We start from the raw sequence: 21,196 nt of genomic DNA, 5'->3' as shown, positions 1-21,196 counted from the left end.
TATAGTAAATGTTTTTTCAGTATTCTGAGAAATATCGTGAGAAAAAAAAAAGCAGGCACAAGGCAAATTAAAATATATAGTCTTAAAAAATAATAGTCCGCATAATTTCTACTAAAATGTTTATTTTTGCCATTTTGTCTGAGCTCAAGGGGGGTGTTTAAACCCCTCCCTTGCGTATGCCCCTGAGAATATGCATAAGCAGGTTTGTTAAGGTTGTTTACTCTCTGGACTGCCGTATCTTTCTTCTGTGAGCTTCAGTTTATACTTTAACAGGGGTCTGTTTAGAAGAAATTTGGGTCCGTCAACGGACCCTTCACAAAATATCTTTTCATAAAAACGGACCCTTCACAAAATATTTTAACTTAAAAACGGACCCTTCACAAAATGATTTTTCGTTTAATCGGACCCTTCACAAGTTTGTTTATCTTCATTATTGTTTTGTTAATTGAATAAACCCTTCCCAGGGCAGAAAACAAGAAAGATGGATGTAAACGAATTAAGTTTTGTCTTCGGCAGACGATTCTTCCATTATTCGTCCGAAATGAATATTCTGCGTTCAGCAGTATAGGCTAAATACCAAATATTTGCGTGTTGCATCTCTAATTTATTAATTTTTGAAAATTTAATTTTTTTATTATAATTTTACAGTGCCGAGCATAATCTTGTATCTATTTACAATTTAAAAACTCCTTGAAAAAGTTTTTTGCAATAACCGGACCCTATTTGCACAAATTCATAAAAGCTGATCCTGGTTGAAAGAATGTGAGTAATTTTTTCACAATTTCACGAAAAACGGACCTTTCACAAAATGTCTGGACAGACCCCTGTTTAAAAAAAATGGTTCTATCTGTGCATGCTGGGGAAATATGTTAAGTTGGTTATTTGCAAACATTGCACAATGGTTGTCATGTTCTTATTAGGTTGTCTTTAAAGTATTGAGCCTTTTCCGAACACAGTTTTAATATCGCAAATCTCCGACTGCGTGAAAGCGAATCAACATGTTTAACACTATTTAATAATTGACGGTTAAATACACAAGTGGGCGACCTTTGTGCTAAAATACAAACTAAGGTAAGCAACGTTAAAGAGCACAAAAATATTATTAAAAGCAGACAGCTGTTTCGGATGCTCAAAGGGCAACCTTCATCAGTGCATCAGTGCAACTGTTGCACTGATGAAGGTTGCCCTTTGAGCATCCAAAACAGCTGTCTGCTTTTAATAATATTTTTGTGCTATTTAAAGTTGTTTACCTTAGTTTGAATTGACGGTTAATGAATGCATCCGAAATAGTGCCTATTTTTATCACAAGACGCAAACATGGAAGAATTTTACTCATAACAACGCTAAATTTTACAATTTTATTTTTAAAATGGCACCTAATGCTGCGTAAAACTGGTGTTATTTGTTGAAGTGGTGTGTTACTGTCGGTGCACCATCATAAAAAAGCGATTTTGGATCAGCTGTTTTTGCTTTGTTGTGTATCCATTAGATTTTAGTAGAAAGATTGAAGTTGTTTCACGTTACTGTGTTAAAGAGTGATTGTAATTAATAATTTTCTGTATCGAGATGGAACTGGTAAACTTTGATCTTTTTAAGGCTTCGTCTTCAATCATATGATTTGACTATTCACTTTTACTGATCATCTGGCCCAGGGGGCGAAGTTTCTACAGCCCTCCATTGATGATAATTATAAGAGCAAATGAATAATTTTTGTCTTGTTAAATATTGTTTTTCAAATTACCATGGTTTCCCCAGAGTTTGCTGTTGGCAAATATGGTGAGCAAACGTTTTAAAAAAGATTATTAAAACATGCGCAAATATTTAAATCTCACGAAGATTGAAATCTGTGTTATGAGATGTGATGAACATGTTTTTAACATCTTGGGGTTTTCTCACAAGGAAAAAGAGTTCTTCAATTTGGGATGGAAAACATGAAGCTGTGGAAATTGAATCCAAATATCTTTTATGATTAACTGAAGATTGTGTTGTCAGAGTGATCTGAATCCAAGTTCACTTCACTAACATGGACTCAGAATCTGGAGAAGTTTGAGAACTGTTAATTTGTCAGATCTTAATTGGAGATTTTGAAGGACAAAAAAATGCAATTGTTTCATTTTGTAGCAAGTGTTCAATTTTCACACAAGGAATGTAGCATCACTCGAGATTCGACAGTCCTCCGATCTCGAAGGCTTAAATTCTACTTGAGCTAGCGATATGTCTAACAGCAATAAGAATTTAAATTGCTTGGCTACAATAGCAGAACTATAATTGCTGATGGTAATTCATCTTCAATCGCAATTTCATCCGACAAGCTAGAAGACGAAACTTTTCAGCCGAAACTCTGCTGTATAGTATAAGAAGTGTCCATGGTTTTTCTGATTGCTATAAAAAGATTCATCGACAGTCATGGGTGCAAGTCTTCCGTCCCCAGGACGGATTTCCGTCTTTCGAAAATGTCCGCGGACGGAAGTAAGACGGAAAAGAGACTGACTCGAAGACGGAAATCGGAATTTTTTTTTCTTCTGTCCTTAAAATTATTTTTTAGGTCTACGTTATTGGTCTACTTTCTTATGTCCTGTTGTTATTTTATCAAAACACAGATGAATAAATATTTTTTGTACAGTACTTAAACTTGATGTATTATGGTAAAGCTTTCTTAGATAGTTTGCATATGTCAAGGGGGTATTGTGTATGTTGGGTATTTCAGTCCAAAAATTTTCAGTCTTGGCCCTTTTTCCAACTTGCACCCATGTCGACAGTCAAATCAAATGCCATTTAACATTCTGACCATTTTTTTACATAAACTGACAGACACATCAAAAAGTATTTACACACCTACTAATTAAATCAAGGGTAAATATCTGGATTTTTCAACGTAAGGAGCGAAGATTTACGAGTTTTTTTTACGCAGAACCTCTCGTTACCGTTGAAGAAATGATGTTACTTATGCCACTTGCCAGCTAGCAAGCCTGCTTGAAGTCAAGTGATTTTTTAAGACAGAGAGTGCGTTTCTTGTTTTTATTTCAGTGGTGCCATCTATGGCCAAGAATACGATTTCAGCCACACACTCGTCACAGGCTGTTTTACAGTTAGAACCCAATCATACTCCATTCATTAATCCACATAGCGTAATTTTGACCTGAACCAGAGAGCGATTAATCTCTAATCCAGTACCCCCAGAGATATTGATTTGTTATGAGCACTTGGGGGACATTGTGACCCCGACAGATTTAGCCTGCATCAGTCACTACTTAATACACGGGGATTTTTTGGTCGGCCGAATGCGAACTCTCATTATCATAAACACGTGCTCGACGTCCTACCAACCAGGCTATTCCGCCATGAAAGAATGATTAATAACGACCATTACAAGGAAGTAATGACAAAAAGCATAAACGCCAGAGTTAGAAAGTTTTCCATTCAAAGATGTAATTTTTTAAAAAGAATAATTTCGAAAAATGAAATGCTTTGTCAAAAACAATGTGGCTGACTAAGATTGATCTTGAATCTCGTCGGATCTTAATAGATAGAAAATCTAGAGCTCTCCCAGGAGAAAACACTCAAAAACACAGATTACAGAACAAAAAATAACATTCTTCGATTCAAGTATAATATTTGAGTTTCGAAAACTGTAAAAACCCTAGAATCTAGGAGAAAATGTGAAAATTTGGTTCTGCAGTCTAAGGGAAGACATACTAAGAAGGGAGACAACTAAGAAGAAAATGTATTTATATTTTCAATAAATTGCTATTTTTCAAAATGCGTTTGATTCAATTCGCAAGCTCGCTACTTAAATAAAAGTCATGTTTCTCAAGTGAACTTGAAGGTAGAAATTAGTTTTATTTTTGTTTCACTTGCAATTAAAAATGTAGAGAGTATCATTTCTATCACCACAGCAAACTTCATGCCTGACAAGAGTGTTGCAACCTACATTTTGCTTTTATAAGCGTGTCAAAAATAAAATTTTCTTTTTAAGTTTAGTTGAGAGACAAGTTTTTAAAACTTATATATTATTTTTAATATAATAAGCGTGATTTTTAAACTCTCCATACTTTTCCACCTTCTGGTACCAGTGTTACGGAAAATGTTGTTTTTTCCCTTTGATATCAGTAACAAGTGGGACAACGCAAGATTTACCGATACCATGGAAACGGAAAGTAAAAAAGTGCGGTGGATGGTGAAGTCACATAACTTCGACTGATGCTTTTAAAGTTTTTTTCTTACATAACTTCCAAGGACTCAATACTTTAAAGACAACCCATTATCTTTGTATTCGAAAATTTATTGCAAAACTTTTAAAGTGTTTAAGTAGACTAATATATTTAATATAATTTTTATTAAAATTGTTTTTAAATTGTATAAATGAATATCGAAGGGATTGAATTTTTATGTAGGTACTGTGTTAATATATTTTGAAGTTCAAGTGTTTTTTTCTAATTTTCCTCCTTTCCCATTCTTTTTTATGTTTTATAGTGTTTGAATTAATCATGAAATTTAAAAGATTGCCCATTTCAAAGCACGCTGGAATGTTCATGTGTAACTTTGTATTCAAAGCATATTCTATCTTAGAAATATTGTTCCTATCAAATAACTATACATCGTCATGTAAGGGGAAGAGGGTTTTTTTTTAAGATTGTAACAAGTTTTTTTTAAGGTTCTTAATCCTTTTTGCGGTGCGTATTAAACTCTTAAGTCCAAAAAAGAAAAATAATAATAATTTGACTTACACATAGAATATAAAAAAAATTGCTCCACCTCATTTGTTTTTATTTAAAATTTTATTAGTGTTCTTAAACCTTTTTAAAGGTTTTAATCAAATTTTTTTTAAAGAAACGTTTTTAAAATAACCACAAAACTAATTTATCAATTTACCACAATTTATAAAACATTTTATCACAGCATAATACTGTTTGATAACCACCGATTCTAATATACTTATTATATTATGCAAATAAAGGAAAGAAAATTGATAATTATTATCAGCAGTAATTGGGGATATCTTAATATTTAAATAAGCTTTCATGTTAACATTATTTAGTTTTTTTCTCCAATCATTCCATAATTTGATACCGTTAAATATTTTAGCTGGTTGATGATGATAAAATGGTAATAATAGAGAAAAGATAAGATTTGTTCTAATTCACTGGGCAACTGACTTAAAAAATTTTTTCGCTTCCAAGTGAAATAGAGTAAATTACAAATATAAATGGGCCACATTGTTTACTTTTTGTATTTTATATACTAATACATACATAGTATTATACATGCATTATTACATAGTTATGAATACATGCTTTTATACTGATTATGCAGCAGTGTAACTGGTCAATTAAAGCAACCTGATAAACGGAGCGGAAACATCAAACATTTTAATGGCCCAAAAAGTAATATATAAGTTAAAAATATAATTCATTGTTTATATGACTATATGCACATTTGTAACACGAAAAACGTTAATAGATCCGCACCAATCATTGTATTTTAATTGTTCAGCACTTTAAGTCAATTTGTTAGACGTTATTGTGTGTGTTTGGAAGAAAAAATAAGTTCGCTTTAACTAATAAAAAATGTTAAATTTATTAGTGTTTGAGTTTTTACACTCAATATTTTTATAAGTTTTACTGTTGCCCAGTGTCAGTAAAAAGTTGAAAAAGTAAGAAGGGGTTAAAAATCAATGAAGTGTTCGAAGTTTTGAGTAAAATAGAAGGGTTTACTATAAAACAATGACAAGCCATGAAAAATATAGAAATCAAGTTTCAAAAATATTAAAAAAAAAGTTATCCTGTAAGACCCTCTACATCGAGATTTTTAAATTAATATTTTCGTACTTATAATTATAAGTTTAAAATAATTCAATGAAATTACTTTGCCTTTTCAAAATGTTTTTTATATTGATTATGCTAGTTTAAAAATTGAAGAGCGAACATTTGTGACTTGCAATAAAATTTCGAAATTAGCTCTACAAATATTACTTATCACGCTGACGCAACTCATAAGTTAATTTTCTAAAAGACTTAACCTTATAAGTTTCTTTGAAAATACAGGACATGGCATTATTTTATCATGTAATCGATAACGTTGTTTGAAGTTTGCCTTCTGTGAGTGCTACTTATTCCTATTTCGTTTTTTTTCTTCGAAATAAGCTAAAGTTTTCTTTTGATTTCTGTTAAATATAATACGGATTAAATTAAGTAACTTATTGCATCTCTTGAGTCTGGTAGCAGGAACTCTGCATCACTGCAAATCATTTTTTCTTCCTCCAGATTTTTTAAAAGGCTAAAAAAAATTTTGAGAGGAGATGATGGAGAAAAAAATTATTTTCTATTCCAGAACTTATTCAATTACTTATTTTTTTTGACAAATCTGGATTTATATAAACTGAAGAAATTAAATGATTTTTCTAAAATTCCACACAAATTTTCTTTAATTAAAATTTTGGAAGCAATGATAATTCAAATGGCAAGAATAATTTTTTTTGAAGAATAAATATTTCTCAAAACTCTTATTTGGTTACAGACCATGTAAGATTAAAACATACAATTTTTATCTTCATTATACACAGATGCAAATTTAGATGCTATACACTTATCAGATTACTGATACACAAATGTAAATTTTGCTTCTATACACTTGGCAGATTACTTGTAAACAGATGCAAATTGTTCTGCTATACACTTGTCAGACTAAGCGTAGTTTTTACGATAATAGTCACCGTTTAACTCTCTAAGACAGGGTTTCTTAACCTGTGGTTCATGAACCCCTAAGGGGTCCATGAGTCATATTTTGCGGGTCCGCTAACTACTCCTAATTTTTAAAACGTTTGGAAGCCTACCCATTGCTTGTAAAGCGATCTATGCCAGCTATAATTCCGTTTGCTACGGTGTATCTTTGCGAAGCGGGATTTTCCACATTCGTGACAAAAAAACAAAACATCGAAATCGATTGAATGTTGAACATGATATGCGGGTTGCTTTGTCGAAAACTATCCCACAATTCAATTTGTTAATTAAGGAAAAGCAGCAGCAACCTTCACATTAAAAATTTTAATTATAAAAATTTTGTATACTATAAAAATAACAAAATTAAATGATTTCTAATAATGGATGGTTTTTGCAATTATTTTTTTCACAGGGGGGTGGTCCGTGACTTCTTAAAAAATGTTAAAAGGGGTCCATTATACCAAAAAGGTTAAGAAACACTGCTCTAAGATGACAGAGAAATTTGAATTTATAAAGATAGTGATGCAGATTGACTTGGAAATTTCTGCTACCAGGTCTTTGGATGTATTACCACTAATTCGGTGTTCTAAAACGGTAGATGGTCAGATTTATTATCGAAGAGAATCTGTACTAAAGCTGCACGGTTGAGGTGATTACAGTAATTCTTATGTGTTTCGAATTAAATTTAAATGTATTCCGACAAATGAGATCAGTTTATTATTTCTTTTCGGATATTCAAGGTTGTTTCTTCGATGGCCCTGTTGTCATAGGAAATTACTCCTTTTAGCAAATAGTATGAAGTTTTTACAACAGTTGTGACTTGTAACAGTCATTCACGACTGTTAGGTTTAGTTTTGCCCTTCAGCCAGTGTCATTTATGCTAATTATGGAAATGGCGTGATTTGACGATAGCATATTTTGCGAAAAGCTTTTTTGGTCTTAATGTTTCAATATTTGAAGAGTTACACAAATTCTGTGTATAAACTCGTAAAACTATGAACTGAAATTGAAAACTGTTCTGCATGTAAATTCAAAAATCTCGCATGAAAATAAAAACGAAGTTTCTGTTCATTTTAGAGTACAGATAATTAGTTAGTATGGATAGTTTAAAATGATAGTTTTGTGTCAAACTGTGGCTCTAGGCGAAATAGAGCCGAACAATCATAATACTTACAATTTTCAAATTGAAATTATTGTCTTTCCTCTATTCACGTTCTCTGCTTGGGATTTTTCTTGGCACCATTATTATGCATAATTCTTCATTTCAAAACTTAATATTTCTTTCAATTGCAATTCTGAGGTAAGAATGAAAGTGGTAGTTACGGATGAGTCTGTCTTAAAATCAAATTTATGAAAACTGTGCAATATCCTAAGTAATGTTGTTTAATCCCTTAACAATCGGTTAATTTTCAAGAAAACGGTCATGAAAGTACCTATTTTTTATTACTGCTATTTGATTAGAGTGCTGACATCTAGTTTAAAATAAACTATCTACAATTACCTTAAAAATATCCTGATACTGCCATCTGGTGTGCAAAAGGAGAAATAAAATGTTTTCCGGGCAAAAGAAATGAATTAGTTTTATTCTTATTGGCTCGTTACTACTGAGCACTCCAGCCCGGAAATATCTCGGGAGCGAGAAATAGAGGGCACTCCGTCATTTTCACAGGAGCGAGAGGGAAGAGGTAAGAATGAAAGTGGTAGTTACGGAATTGTCTTTAAATAAAATTTATGGAAACAGTGCAATATTCTAAGTAATGTTCTTTGAAGTTTTTCGTTGGATAATTAGAAAAAAAAAGAAACTTTTTATCTGAATTCTCGTAAATCCCAGTAAATTAGTTGAATTTGTTGTTAGACATGCCATATATATGGTAATCAAATTAAACTAAACTAGATGAGTTCCTAGAGGAAAAAAATAGACCTAATATAAAGATGTTTTGTAGTTCTGTTAATTTCACAATTTCCACAAAATATTAAAACTGTGAGACTGGGGAATGCCATCCGTGCTTTTGTATTTCGGTATCAGAACAAAGAACTTTTCTCCTGCCCATGCAACTTAAAATGTAGCTATTTATTTCGTTGTAAAATTCTAAAATCATCGTCGGCAAACTGCAACGATCAGGTGTTTTTAAAGAAATAATTCTGAATGCTATTTATCAACAAATATTTTTCTTTTTTTAAATCAGAGGTCATATCTTAGTTTTCTCTTTGGTATAATTTTTGTAATTAAAAGCATAAAAGCTACAAAGTTTGCTATGATAAGTGAATATACTTTGTGACAACATACATTGAGAGTAGCGGGTGAGGGTTGGTGAGCGCCAGCGAGCAGGGGGCGAAGTCCTGCTGTTTCAGACATTTTTTATTTTTTTCTATAAATAAAAATGTCTAAAGCTGCAATTTATCCAATCTGCTAATATGTTTATTCATTGAAAATATAAATACGAAAGCAATAGTCTTATAAAAACAAACACTCAACAATCTCTGTATTCTAAGTTCATTTTTCAGTTTTGTAGGAATAAGACCGGAATTCGAAACAGCTACCTAGACTGGAATATAGAACTATTATAAAATAGCATGTAACTAGGAAATTTATTCTAATAACTGTACTAAATATTAGTAGTAATTTAATTTAATTCTTGAGTTGTTTAATTGAAAAAATTATTAACTCATTTAAACAAACATTATATTTCTTGTTAATTATGATTAGTTAAGTAATCGGAGAAAATTCAATTTGGTTCTGATAATTCTTGGAGAAAATACTCAGAGTCTAATATTCCTTGAGAGCTAAATTCCTTTTTGGATCAAAAAGTCTCCAAAAAGTTTAGCTTTTTTTCGCACAATAACTTTTTTAAAATGGTTTTGGAAAATAAAATTTCTATTACAAAATAGTTGTTTTGTATAGAAAGTTTATGTAGAAAAAGTTTGATTTCATAAAATTTTTGAATAAGCGAGGATATGTATTATAGAATAATAGAAATTAAAGCATATTGAAATAGTAGTAATTTATCAAATTAAAAAAAGGTACCACTTTTATTAACTTAAGGAATTCAAACTAATAAATACACGAATTAACATATGTTTTTTTTTAACAAAAAAAAGTTTTGCGAAGCGAAGTATTTTTTTACTAAAATCTAAATAGGAATTTTTGAGACCAAAAATTTCTCCCTGCCTGCGTAATTTTTCTCTAAAACCTCATTAATCGGTCAGCCAAATTCTGCTCCCCTAAATATAATAATAAATATTGAGAATCAATAAAAAATTATAAGTTGATCAATCAGATAATTGGCGAACACTGAATTGGCCAACACTTTAATTTGTTAATCTAAGAAATATGCGTAAATTGTAACGTAAAAAAATTTAAATCACCTATCATGATTAATGATAAATAACAACTCATATTTATTACCAGGTAATATAAACTGAATAGTTATAATATGGGTCTTAAAGTATTAAGAGTACCATTAGAAAAACCAGCTAATACTTATAATAATCTTGGCTAAATTTTTTTACGCGATATATATATATATATATACGATAAATCATCATTATTGTTGTATATAATGCAAGTATTGTGCATGATTTGGTATCTAACAAATTTTCTCCAATTCCAAAAAACTAGGTTTTTGACGGATTTCGTCAGGTTTTGACGCGTCTTGTCAAAAACTTGTGTTTGAAGTTTAACACCCAACTCTGATTTGTATATACAGGAATAGATTGTATCCTGTTTACTGGATAAATGTTGAATTTGAAGTGCCGAAATAATTTGTTCGTGGAATACTAATGGTTTTTAAAATATCACTGGATCATCGTATCATTGTTTCTATCAATATAAACTAATAATTCTGTAGCACGCACCATTTTGACGCAGGAAAATTATATATCTATATTTTCCTATCTAAAACGCAATGTATAAAAATGTTAAATGGATATAAAACGATGAGCAACCCTTTTAACGTTAACTTAGACGTTACTAACATTAGTTTTTATTTTATAAAAAAAAGCCGTTTCGTCAAAACATATTTTCCAACGCTATTTTTTTTTGTTTTGCCTAAAAGTTAAATTTTTCTTCGACTCGTCAACTAATTCTGTAAAAGTGATAAGTTCAATTCCTTTATGGCAATCAATTGCGCATTTTTATTGAATTTATATTATTTTTAATTTTGCTTTATGGTTTGAATTCTCAATTAGCCAATTTTGGTGAAAATACTTCAAAACATAAACCTGTTTGTTTGATTTTATTTTAATTAGGAAAAGATGCTTAAAATAGGATCAGAATATCTTTCTTGGCTTATTAGGGAGGGGCATGACTTGAAAAATCCCAACAGCCCTAAGATCTGGGTCCAAACTGACGGAATAGTTAATAAATCTAATTAAAAATGCAATTTATTGCAATTTGAAAACAGATAAGATAATTAAAGAAACAATTCATTTATTAGACTACAAAACAAATTAAATCTTACAAAAATCAAAAGCCTTCTGTATTAAAATAATATAAAAATAAAATTCACGCTTGTCGTTTTATAATAGCGATGCAAATTATATTGTTTTCTTCATTACTTCTTTAGCTTTGGGCAGACTCTCTAAATATTATTCAAATGATATTATAAAGAGTAAAATTTGCTTCAGTCACGTGGTAATATTTTCTCCTTAAGTATATGAAATAGGCTCTTTTTTTTCCATCTATCTTGCCAAACAATGAAGCCCTATCAAAGTTCCTCTGCTTTGTAAAAAATTCCCAATACAAAAATAAAGGAAAAATGTATGATGAATAAGGCAAAAACGAAACCACGTACAAATATTCCGTATTGCCCTGTCGAGTTAGGGTCTTTTTATTTTATTTTATCATGGATGTAATTTTCAATGAGAGCAAAATTGCATCCATGATAAAAAAAAATTAAAAAATGCATAGTAATTTTCATTTTCGATGATTTTTAAAGCTACTATATAAAAGCCAGTCTCGTTCTGTTATAAAATATTATAAAAAAAATAAATAAAATTCATCTGCTGTGTTTTTTGGTATGAGCTGTGCAGGCTATATTGCTTACTTCATCGCTTTGGCCAGACTCAAGAAATTTGATAATTCCATGAATCAGACGCAATGCCCGCCAACCTCAAAAATCAGAACTCAGCACAAATTCCCATATTAAAATCGAAATTTGTTTTATTTACTTATCTGGGGAACTAAACTAAGTTAAATAAGAAAACATTTACCACAGAAAAATAACGACAATATCTTTAAACGAAAGAAAAATGCCTCTTGAATTAAAAACAAAGGTATTAAGAAATATTAAAATTTCCGAAAATGAAGTGGTCGGTTGAGTTAAAATCCGTTAAACTTAAAAAGTTAATGGATTGTCCTTGGTTAAAATTAACTCTCTATTTCCTTAATAAAGTTTTTGCTTGTTTGTAGTACTTATAATAACTTTATTTCATTTATTGTATTTTTAAATTATTTAATATTTCTTGAATTACAGTAATAAGTTTACTTAAGAGAACAAAAAATTTAAAAGGTTCATTTCTCCTGAGAGAATCAATAGAAGATTAGTTTCATTGCAGAAAATTATATTGTTTTAGCGATCTAGTTTGGTAAAGTTTTTAACCATAGTTTTTAGTTCCATGACTCATTGGCTATTTACGACAGTTTACATTTGTTCTTAGAATAACATTAAGTGTTTTCCTAAAAAATGTATTAACTTTATACAGTGCTTGTTAATTGTATAGTAATAAAATAAGCTAATTATAATTAAAATTGTAGTAAATTAATGTCATCGTAATATACGTCGTTTTTAAAATCTGATTTTTTTTCATTTGCTAAATGCAGTATTATGGCAACAGTACACTTGCAGGAAAGAGTATAGATTATGATTAACTTAATCGTTCTTTTATCCTAGTGAATCAAATCCTGAAATATTTGATAAGTGTTTAAAGAAGCTTTTTTTCTTTGGGAAATTGTAAAAAGTGCTTAATTTTCTTGAGATTTTTCTTTGCCGTGTCGACTGTCGTCATTAAAAAAACATGATTTTCGCAACTTTCTCTTTTATATTTATTAGAAACTAGTTATTTTATGCTTAAGTATAGTCAGTGAAAATGCTTTTGCATTTTGTTTATTTTATGCTTATAAATAAAGAATATGCATAAAGAGTATGCGAAAGAAAGAAAAATCCCCATTACGAGTATTATCCTAATTCTGAGTTTTTTTTTTGTTTCTCTTTAAAGTGATAAAAATTTTAGAGTGCTTAAAAGGTTCTTATTTTTTGTTGAAAAACTTGGTTACGCACCCTAGATTTCAAAAATCATACTGTTAAGATACATTAATTTTAGAAAATCTTAAAAAATTAAAGAGAGAAAAAATTGCTCTTGTTTTTCAATTGTTAAAAGTAAGATTAACTCTTGTTATTGGTTTCCTTTTGGAGTACAAGTAAGAACATAAAAAGTAATAAGGTTTTGCTTAACTTAATTTTTTCATAAAGGCTATTGATGAAATTATTAATTATGTAAGCAAGAATTTTTATTACTTAAAAATATTTTATTGTGATCTGTGCTACATTTAATATTTTTGCTCTTTCAAAAAAAATATATTTTCCCAACTTTGTTGTCGTTTTTCAATGTTTAACGAATTTAAATAAATCCTATCATTGTTCTCTTTTTGGATTTTCGTCATTCATGTCACTGAAATAAGTAATGTTGCCTAGTTGGAATTGTGTGTTTTGAAAAAATTAGTTATTTTAACGCTCGTAAATCTTAAATTATGATTGAAACAATAAAATTTTTCGAAATTTTGAAAGTAAGAAAAACATTTAACAGTTAATATCCCGACTTTGCAAGACTGAAATTTTATAGTCCAATGAACGAATACTTAGTTATTTCCGGTCAAAATCGACTAAACAAATTTCAAGATTACTAAATAATAGAAAATTTAGATACACAGTTTCATAAAATGGCTAACATGCCTAAAAGATATCGAAGTTATAATATTTTTAAAAGAGTGATTTTAAAGATGTGAGGGAGAGAAAAATTGGAATATAAAATTTTTTTGAGTTAATATAGTCCATTTATTATTCGAAGTCATTAATGATTCATAACAAAAAAAACAAAAAAATCGTCCTTCCCACATAACACTGATTTTTTTTCTTCAATACAACAATGGCTTTTTAGCTTACATTTGAAAATTCTGAGTAGAAACAGGGATTATTTTAGAAACAGTTTAGGTTCGTTAACATACTCTTCACAAAATTGTTCACAAAGTAATTTTTTGCGAAAATAGACTCTTCGCAAAAATTATTTTTTTAAAAAAGCAGAATAAATATCTTCAACTCATAATTTTAAAACTAATCTTAAAATTCATGGTTTTTGTTTTTTTTCTCATAAAAGCAGGACTTTTCAAAAAGTCTGAAAAATCCCTGATGAACAATCCCCTTTGAAATTTTGCTTTTTTTCCTTTTATTTTATGTTTATGTGTCATTACAACCCCAAAGTAATCTAGAAATATTTTCCATCTTTTGTTTGATGATGTTCCCTATTTTTGAGTGAAACTCTGATTTGTTATATACCATTTGACTTCCCTAACTTCAATACGTTGTTTAAATACCGTTAAATTTGGCGTTCTACAGCCACTTTCGGCTCTCGTGATAAAACTATGCAGTAAGTTGTACAGTCAATTAGTTTACGATTTGTCTCAGAATTTCCTTTAAAAAAACATATTTAGAGAAAAAGATTGAAACTTTGTTAAAAAAAAATGATCTTTCGAAGGTGCATGCTAAACACCAGGGTCGTCTAGTGTATAATAATTTCTTAAGATGAAATAAATTCTAATAAAAAAAACTTCTTACTAAGCAGGAATTAATGAAATTAAACTCCGTGAATTAATGAAAAAAAAATTTAGAGCCAGAAGTGCTTTTATAGCGCAATACATGAATATCAGATCTTTTTTGTTCCGATAACAAAAGATCATTATTTGATTCTATTTGGAGTAGTAATCTATAACTCAGTCATGCGATTATAAAAACGTACTGTTGCTTTTTTTAAAAAATTAATTACACGACAATTTAAAAGATATTTTGAGTTAAGTTTAAAATAGAATCCAGTAATAACTGTTTTCTTATCTTGTGCATAAATTTGAATTGTTTTATTAATTATTAAAGGAAAAATTAATGTATTTGAATTAATTTTCTAAAGCTATTCCTGTTCATCCTACTCTATTAAAATTTCAATGTTTGCATAAAACTGATTTTAAATATTTGTATATGCTTAAAATTAATATCAATTGTAAAATTTCGGAATTTTATTTGTTGTTTCTAATGCCGTTTGCCACACTAGCAAGCCCGTTTGGCGAAACCGAGCAAATTTAAGGCAGAGGGTGCGTTTCTTGTTTTTCAGTGGCGTCATCTATGGCCAAGAATTCGTCTTGAATTTAATTTCAAGAAGTCGTAAAAGAATAAAGGGAAAAAAATTTTTTTTTTTTGATTCTATATTTAAAAATTATTAATTTCAATGCAAAGTTATAACCAAAAAATATTAAGCGTTAGAATTGAGTTCTAAATATGCTCATTAGTTTGCGCGTAACTTATTAAACAGAGTAAAGCAATATAAATACTAAAATTTGTAAAAAATAATGAAAAAAAATCGTATCCAATTTTTTTTTTATAAATGCGCATTAAAAGTTCGAGAGTTAATTTGCTTGTGCCATGTAAAACTTTTGGTTTATTCCATTAAAAAATTATATAAACTATTATAAAATTATTACTTATTTATAAAAAGCTTTGGAACAAATCAATTTGTTTAAAATTTTTTACTCACAACGATTTTTTTTTTTAACTTTGGGGTACATAAAATTCAACTGCTCTAAATAAATATTAAAAATTATTTGAAGAAACTAACAATTTATTTTGGAAACTTATCGACAACAACTACTTTTCTGAAATATTTTTAATAAAGAATTATAAATTTTAATATTAGTAATTATTTCTTGTTTAGTGATATTTTTGTTTATCACCAAAATTTGGTGATATTTTAATTTTAAAAACCAAAAAGGCTCCGTAAGAAAACTCGCTGTTCAACATACATAGTATGGTGAAAATATTTTTTTGTTATGAGATAATAATTAATAAGATTAAGTCACTAATAATAAATTTTTCTTTTTAAAAAGAGTCTAGTTTTAAAAAGTAAAAAATTCTATCAACAGGACTTTTCAACATAACGTATACATAATAGAAAAGACCTTGATAATTTCTTTTACTTATGAAGAAAAAAGAAATGGAAAGAATGCACAGTTAAATTTGAAAACAACTTTTCCGTAAGAAAGAAAACAAAAAGTTCAGCTTCTAGAAAATTTGTTTAAATTCTTGTAAAGAATAAGAGAAAATACACTATAAAACGCAAAATATAATAATTCAAATAGTTTCGAATGCAAAATCACACTCATACAATTTAATCACAATATGAACACTTGAATTACAAGATTTCGGAAATTGTCGTTGTCCTTTGGATTCTCGTCACGCAAGGTTACATTTGGCGATAAAAATGTCAATTTTTTATATCTTTACTGTTGTAATTTAGCAGCCCATTTTCAGGCTATGGGTTTTCTATCAGAATACCTGTAAAATTCTAAGAATTTTAGCTTGGGAGCTTTTGGAGGTGGAATAACAATAAAACGCAAATGTTTCTGGAAAACAAATTTTCTATAGTGATTGAAACAAAGAAAAAAAAATATTATATTAGTTCTCAAAAGTGCATGAATATTTTAGTAAGCTTTTCTCAAAAATCATTTTCTGCCACAGTGTTATTTATTCATGGGTGGAGATAAGGTAGCACGATTTTTATAGGAGTATATATTTAGTAAGAAAAATACCAAAATTAAAACGTGAAAAAAGAACTTTTTTTTGGAGAGAAAAATCTCTCAGCTTCAAACTTAGACTCAAAAAATCAAACTCAGAAAATGTACAAAAATTCCTCTTAGATAATAAATGATTAAATGATATGTTCCAGGCTGTAAAAAGTTTTTAAACTCCAATTTATTTGCTTTTATTCAGATTTAAATTATAGGGTTTGATTACAAGTAAAATGATTAAAAAAACTGATAATTTACTGAACCCATTGGTGTTTCGAACAATACACTCTTTTATTTTAAAAATAATAGATGAATGTGATAAATGAACGAAGTGCTATCCTTCTCATTGTAAATTATAAGATAGGAAAAATTTATTAAGCATGATTTTTTTAGTAGCTAAAAACTCCGTTATCAAATGTTATCATGTAGTTGAATGCACAGAAAAGTTTTCTTATGCTATTAATTAGAAAACTTTACATTTTAGAGGTTCTATCTCATTTTAGTTTTATGAATTAGTCATTGGTTTTCCATGAGCCTACGGGAAAATGTGCACTTTTATTATGAATTAATCTTAATTGTTATTAACTTAATTTTACCAATCTTAATACAATAATTGTTTATTTTGGTTAGTAATTTGTTTTAAATTATAATATTTATAATGAATGTTTGAATAATATTGAGAAATTTTCAAAATTTTTTAATTTATTCAAAATTATTATCTTTTTTCAAATTGCTTTTAAAACTTTCTTTCTGGGATATAGCATTTTCAAGAATAATTCGAAATAATTATCAATTTTTTAATATGCAAATATTGTTATCGTTCTCTTTTGATATAACAAAGAGTTTTGAATAAAAAAAAATCGAAAAAAATTACTAAAAATGCAAAAATATATTAATAATATAATAATATAGTAATAATAGCATAATAATATAGTAATAATAACATAATAGCATTCTGATATTTATTATTTCAAAATAGCAACGTACAACTAGAAATTTAAACAATTATAATTAAATTAAAATATTGTTCTCCCTCAATTATTCACTCGTGTAGACAAGTGATAAAAAATGTATCAGTTTTACAAATAATTAAAAAATTTTTTTTTAGTCTTGGTGTCTTGTGTGTGTTTAAATTGTTTCGGCTTAACACGTGATCTTTTGTGTAACAATATTCTAATTGTTAAAAAGCGCAAAAAAAAAAAATTTCAATTTTTTTTTAACAAATTGAATTGCACTTGTTTAAAGCGGGTTTCAAATGTCGTCAATACACTTTAATTTATTAGATATTTATGTAAACTATTAATGATTGTTAATTAAATATTGTAATGGTAATGGTTTTTTGACTTCCTTGATTAATAGTTTCTTTAACGCGCATATGTTTGAAAAGCTTTTGCGCTATTAGTTTTTAAAGTAAATATTTACAAACAATTCAAAAAAGATTTAAATCAATTTATTTTTAATGGATAAACATGTTTTAATCACTGTTTTTTTCCTAAAATTTTTAAGTGGCTTAATTGCTATGTTAATTGACTTGACAAATTGTTATAATGCAAAACAATCAATGTGCACTTTTGCAATTCGATTTAGTAAAACAAAGGTGAATTTACTTTATACACCTTTGTTTAAAATATATATTAATTTATATATTTTACAATATTAAGAATCTCGTCCTTAGCCGCGATTTAGTTAATACCTCGAATGCATTCGCATTTTTAAATTAATTATAAAACTCAAAATTTTTTTTAGTGTGAATGAGCTTGGAACTAATCGTTAGTAGGAAGATTACAAGTACAATTACCGATACCACTAGTATATGTTTTATATATTCTATATTATAAATTTTAAAAACTCGTCAAATTTAATACTTTTATCAGTAACATAATGCATATTGCATTGTTCATATTATGCATATTGTTTAGTTCAAATAATGCAAGCAACTGCTACTCGTGATCAAAGGTGACATTCTTACTATCTGGCTTATTTGGGCTGTTACAACTCAGTTATTTTTTTTTACTGTAACAATTTCAATGTACCAGAACATTGTAAAAGTATGTTTACTATAACATTCGAATATGTTATGTGATATTTAATACATATCCGTGTATACGAATTAGATAGGCACTTAAATTTAAATATGTAAATTACTGTTATTGCTTTCCGTTAAACACTCCAAAATTATGTATGTAAATTACTAGGTGTTGACGTCTAAAAACGTAATTTACTTATTTTGAAACATTTTTGCTAAAAGCAAACGGTAATTATTATTTTTATATTATAAATCTTACGACATCAAACAAACGTTGCAGTCAATATTAAAATAGAAAATTTTGTAAATATATTCTTAAGAATTTGTAAACTTCAGAAAATTTTAGTTAGGTCGTGCAGATTTCAACTTGATTACTAGAATTGTTCCCTTTTTGAATTAAAACATTAAGCTTTAAATAGTTTTTTAGTAATCCTCTTAATTTCTTCAATTGTATTTTAGACATTTAATGAATTTCCGAGTAATTGAAATTTATTTTGCTTTTGAAATCATTAATTTCATTTCACAAAATAGGTAGTCATTTCTTTTTCTATTCCATTAAAGTGCTTCTATCTATAAACAAATGTTTAAGAATTTTTATCAAAACTAATGCAAAAGCAAATAAATTTAAATTAAATATAATTTATAATGTAATATTGCACATACCTGTATTAGGTATGTGTATAAAACATTTTACAAAATTCATATTTCAGTATAGTTGTTTGAAAAATTTTTTTCCCACTGAAAGTTAAAAAAATTAACGCACTCATCGCCTGTGTTTAAATGAAATCTAAAACACCACACATCAAATAGTATGTACTTAAAAAAACATAATCAAAAAAATTGAAAAACTTAAATTCACGTAAAACTTACTATGATGTGAATTGTTTATAAAATCAGTATGTGTTTACTAAAATAAATCTTGTTTGCAATCGCATTGTGAATGAGATCTCTCGTATTAACTTAATTATCAAAATTTCTAGGAGAAATCGTTCTTAGCGATGAATGCGTTAATTTCAAAAAATTTTTTGTTTCCTTTATATAACTTTTTCCTTGATAAAATTAAAAATTTGTTTCAAATTTACTCAATTTTTATGTATTGCAAGTCAATTTTTTATTCATTTCATTCTGTTAGTAATGCACTTGTAAGTAAGCGCGTGGTCTGATGGAGGTTTCCTTAAAAATACGTGTGGCGCTTAACGTGTTAAAAAGGAATAAAGCTTTTATTTGCATAGAAAAAAACTTCAATGTTTGATTTGTTGATGTAGCAAAACTTTACTCATAATGAAGAGATGGAAATTTTTAAATGCGATAGATGTATATACAGTACCTTCATGAGATGCTTAATATTTTTCTGCATTTTTTTATGAACTCTCTTTATAGGTGAATTAATTTTCAAATAATTCATCTTTATCAACAAATGTAAACTTATTTTGGTGAATTACTAAAATAAAGAATGTGTATTCTTGTGCTCAAAAATCGACAGCTTATTGGAGCTTGGATATTCTCTAAAAGTAAACTGTTTCGAAAATGTTAATAAATATAAATAAGTTCCTTAAATTATAATACCCAAGCTGACGAAGAATGCTGAGAGTTCAAAAATTTTAAAGATAATGAAATACTAAGGTATGAATGATTAAAATTTTTTATGTGAATTAAATCCATTGTTCTAAATTAAGTCTTTATGTCTTCTATATGTTCACAATATGTAGAAATACTAAAAAGAAATTATTTGAAAATAAAAAATAAAGATGTAAAAGAGTAAAAAAAAAGGAAGTTGAATGAAAAATAAACGAAAAAATAAATAAATAGTTTTTTTAGTATCTGGAGCTAGCGAAGAACATTAGTTTATCTTCCTATACATTATGTTGATCTTCAAGTATATATTTTTTTAATTAGATTATTTTTCTCATATTTTTTTTTGAAAATTTGTTTTGAGTAAATTTGATTATTTTAATTTTTATTCACATTAAATGACAAATTCTATCAAAAAAATTTGAACTTACATTACACTTAGATTCTTGAGCACAAATATCTGATGTAAAACTGTGTACTGATAAAATTTGTATGAAATATATATTTGAGTTTTTATAGTAATATAGTAATTTGGTAATATGGTAATTTGTATGAAATATAAATTATTAAAAATATTAATCCTGTGCTAGCATATTATGATTGGAGTACACTTGTGATTTGTTTGCAAGATTGAGAGCCCCCATCCTTTTATGAACATAACGTCAAAGACCTCAAATTAGTACTAAAAGTAATACAAATGTGTTGAATGAAAAAAACCCCAATAGTTTATAATTTGAAGACAAGTTAGTGCTCGATATAAGAAATAGTGCACGTTACACTTGCGACAAGACTGACTGTGGATGTAGCATTGTCTTGAGTTGGTGAATAAAAACAAAAATGCACAAAAGCTGTATTTTTGGGCTATAGATATAGGAGTTAGTGCGCGCAACACTTCTTCTAAGACTGACTGAGGAAGAAGAATCGCTCTAAATCTGGTGAATGAAAAACAAAATCAGAACCAAAACTAGATTTTTGAGCTATTGATATGAGTTAGTGCTCGCAACACTTCCTATAAGACTTGGAAAAAGCATGCTCCTGAATGTGGTGAATGCA

The sequence above is a fragment of the Parasteatoda tepidariorum genome, chromosome 4, assembly GCF_982258835.1.
Source record: "Parasteatoda tepidariorum strain Cologne lab strain chromosome 4, Ptep-v5.0, whole genome shotgun sequence".
In the NCBI taxonomy this organism is placed as follows: Eukaryota; Metazoa; Arthropoda; class Arachnida; order Araneae; family Theridiidae; genus Parasteatoda; species Parasteatoda tepidariorum.
The sequence above is the reverse complement of the archived record's forward strand: the minus strand, read 5'-3'. Positions refer to the sequence as shown.